General features: G+C 33.9%; 1 long non-coding RNA gene across 1 annotated transcript; it reads left to right on the top strand.

The window, feature by feature from the left end:
- The first annotated feature begins 1,078 nt into the window (after positions 1-1,078).
- LOC143264155 (uncharacterized) lies at positions 1,079-3,523 on the top strand. Its single transcript, XR_013037675.1, has 3 exons — positions 1,079-2,241; positions 2,373-2,443; positions 2,529-3,523. It is a non-coding gene; the product is annotated as an uncharacterized LOC143264155 (long non-coding RNA).
- Positions 3,524-3,936: the final 413 nt, after the last annotated feature.

Below are 3,936 nucleotides of genomic sequence, written 5' to 3' on the forward strand. Positions count from 1 at the left end.
TAAGTTCTGTTGAGTGCTTTAGTTTTACATTTATTCCGAGCTTGTGGGAGGAAGGGTGGGCTCGGGCGCAGGTTTTTCGTCACGATACGTGACGAAAAGCTTGCGCAAATTGTGCCTTCTGTTCTAACTTGCACTCATCTTTTCAATTTTTTAACTTATCAGATTAGTAGATTAGTAGTAATAACCTATCATTTTTATTGTCAATTGCAAACATAAAAGAAAGTTCTTCCGACTTTCTTCTTCAACCTTTTTCTTTACAAAGTTTTAAATTATAGGAGTGCAATTTTAGAACAAAAGGCACATTTAGGACTTTTGTTTTAAGTATTGTAGTATGCGTGAGTGTGTGAAAATGTGAGCACAGGATGCAGAACCTATTTAGTTTGAGTTTTTCAGATTTTAAATGATTTTATTTTTTATTTCAAAGATTTCAAGACTTCTTTCTATTTTATTTCTTGCTTGGAAGTTTTCATGTCTTCTCTATTTTATTTCTTTGTGCAAAGGTTTCAAGTCTCTTCTCTATTTTATTCCTTGTATTTTATTTCTTTTCTATATTTTATTTCTTGCTGCGAATTTTTCAACATTCTGCTAATTTATTTCTGGGTTCGAATTCTTCAAGTCTCTTCTCTATTTTATTTCATGCTCCGAAGTTTTCAAGTCCTTGCTCTGTTTTAATTCTTGCACCAAAGTTTTCAAGACTCTTTGCTATTTTATTTCTTGCTCTAAAGTTTTCAAGACTATTCCTTATTTTATTTCTTCCACTATATTATTTTGATATTTGATTGGTTTTTAATAAGGGTTAACGGGTACTTTCATATCATGTATGAATATTATACACGAAGATTGAAGACATCGATCATCGTGGGATCATCGAGGGATGCATGCGTTAGTTTTAAGTCGATTAAGCTTTAAGTTACTTTTAAGTTGTTTGCTCGTGGGTGGGCGGGTGGGTCCCTGTAAGTGCCTCTTATTCTAACTTGCACTCATCTTCTCAATTCTCAAACTTTGTACGCGTTAGCTTGTAGTATACTCAGTTATTTTTTGTCAATCGTTCCGAACCCAAGTGGATCATTGGGGGTTCATAGTGCTGTGAACACGCGGCAGAGGTGAGCTGCAAGTGCTGGTGTAGCGCCAGGGACACATCTCTGCGGGGCCGATCGATCGATGAACCATCTCGATCTGCCGCCTCACGGCAGGGGTCTCCTCTCTGCGGTCAGACTTGCTTCAAACGCAAGCGGCGGGGAAATGGGAGACCCTCCGCGGATGTGTCACTCGTTCTTGCCAGTATTTTCGGTTCATCTCTGTCTCGTGGTTCACGTAAGCCACTATGGACTACCCTTTGACCCATGGAAGGCGAGGTTCACTTGGCGAAAAATACTGATCCCCTTTTTTCACAGAAAGTTCTTCTAACTTTCTTTTCTTCTTGTCAGAAAGTTCTTCCAACTTTCTTTTGTTTTAGTAGAAGATTCTTCTAACTTTCTTTGCTTCTAATAGAAAGTTCTTCTAACTTTCTTCCCCTTTGCTTTTTGAATACGTCATAGATTATTTGAGTGCAATCTTAGAAAAAGAGGTACCGTGCGGCGTTTATTTGGGATCTCAAAAAATTAGTATTATGTTAATGTACGTGCGCGTGTGTGTGTGTGTGATACAAGCTCTTTGCTCGATTGTGGTAAAGAACTTGTATATGCGAGCCTATGAGCTAAGTAGAGTCAGAACTCATTTATCCTTCTGATAAATGATGTTGCATTTGGAGGGTGGTTGGGATTTGGAGTTAGGGTGGGTCACTATCGTAGCAACCTCCGCGTGGTGTGACCTGGTAATCGATATCGTTTTCTAAACATTTTTATAGAAATGAACTTTAGAAAACGATATCGAGCTAATAGCTACGAATTAAATTAGCTTTGAATTGATTCTAAATTTAATTTTTATACATGTTCTTGAATTGATTAAGGAATGAATAGTAATAGATTTTGTTTTTAAAATAAAGTTGAATACGATCAAACAACGATTGTTTTAAACATTTATCATTTTTTCAGACTCGAAGACAGAGCTTCTCTTGATCGACGGGTGTGATAACAGAACTCTTCTTGATCAACGACTCTGAGGATCACTACAAAAAATACTCGTGTCGCCACCTACTGGTACTCTGTGGGAACTAATGAAACTCCTGTTTCAAAAGTGAGTAGTTCACCGTGTTCACTGGAGAGATGGCGCCACATGTCTCATTAAAAAAAAAGAATAAATGTAAGTAGCATTGATTTTATTAGTTTAATTATCTGCAATATGCATTAAATTACATCGGAGTAACAGGACTAATTATTTTCGGAATATTTTGATTTTACCAAATCATTATAAGTTTCTTTTTTAATTTTTAGCTTTGACGTTCATCATCAGATGGCGATAGCAGTACCGTTTTCAAATGCATGTAGACATCAAGCTGAGAATGGTATGTATAATATTAAACAATATTTTTATGTAATTGTGAAGTGACAAATTAAGGAATTCAAAATTTGTTATTATTTTAATTTCAGTGGTCAAAAATACGATGAATAGTGATTCAATCGGTATAGTAGAATTGATACAGTAATCTCAAAGGTAATTCTTTACATCCAATATTATTTTCCATAAAAATCATTTTTTCGATAATTTATCCCACACTTCTCTTACGTTTTTCATAAAATAATCTTCAATAATTGTTTCAACTAAAAATATTTCTGTTTCCCTATTTGATGCAACGGATGAAAATATTTCACTTTCCCAAAGTTAATTTTATTTGAAAGTCCATATTATTTGGAGCATCCAAAAACATGAAAACTGCCACTTTATGTAACGCGATTTCAGAAAATTATATTTACAATAGCAACAGCAAATAATTTCCAGTTATTTGAACAGTCACTTATTTTGAGAAAAAAGTAAAGAGCGATAAAATATTACGTCCTTCTGTCGTTGCACGGAAACTATAATTCGAACCATCAAGGTAAATCGCTGATGTTGTAACACGATGCGTATGCGAATCCTACCGCTGATGATTGGAAAAAAACTGCATGCACGCATCTTGGTTGATTGCGATCAAGGCCTCGAAAAGTCCTCGTCGATCGATTCTCAGAAATAGTATGGAAAGTTATAATTTGTTTCTTCGATTTCATTCAGGCCTAAAAATCTTGTTAGAGTTACGCAAATAACGTACCGAGAACAATTCAATAATTTGATATGTTCACTTGTTATTATTTACTCAAATATTATCAAATATAGTATAATTACGGTAGTGTTAATAATAGTATAATTATTTGTTCAAATAACCAAGTAGTATAATAATTAAACTTGCATGTGCATACTGTAGAAGAATGGCGGTCGAAAAAGAATAGTTTAAACCTATTCACCAGTAATTTATTTCTAATAAATATTTTGTCGTATCTCTGTAACACATTCATCCGTAATTTCTTGTGATATACAGTTTTTCATTTTCTTACAAGTTATTTGTAATAATCATTTCCGTAATACATATTCTTCAAATATATTTTGTAGAGCAATCATTTTGGTATATTCTTTTCTTTTCAACTTTTCAACGCTGTAAAATTGATGAAAATACCTCGAAAGACAATATTAGTAATATACAGAAAATTTATTACAAATATATTCCAAATTATTAGAGGTTGACATGAAAGTAGATTTGCTCGATTTAAATTTGCCGCTCGTTTGTGCAAGCAATTTAAAGGGACGGCGTTTTCGAGAGATCATAGGTGCCGACAGAGAGTATCCTCTGGTTTACTCTGTGATATTATATTATTATTATTATTATATTATTAACACTAAAACTACCAAACCGGTCAAATGACCGTTTCACAAGATCCTTATTATAAATGACACAATTTGTTGAATTGATTCTTCTGATACCTGTATTGATCTTCATCAAGATAAAGAATTAGTGTGTGTACTAAT

The sequence above is a fragment of the Megachile rotundata genome, chromosome 3 (assembly GCF_050947335.1).
Source record: "Megachile rotundata isolate GNS110a chromosome 3, iyMegRotu1, whole genome shotgun sequence".
In the NCBI taxonomy this organism is placed as follows: Eukaryota; Metazoa; Arthropoda; class Insecta; order Hymenoptera; family Megachilidae; genus Megachile; species Megachile rotundata.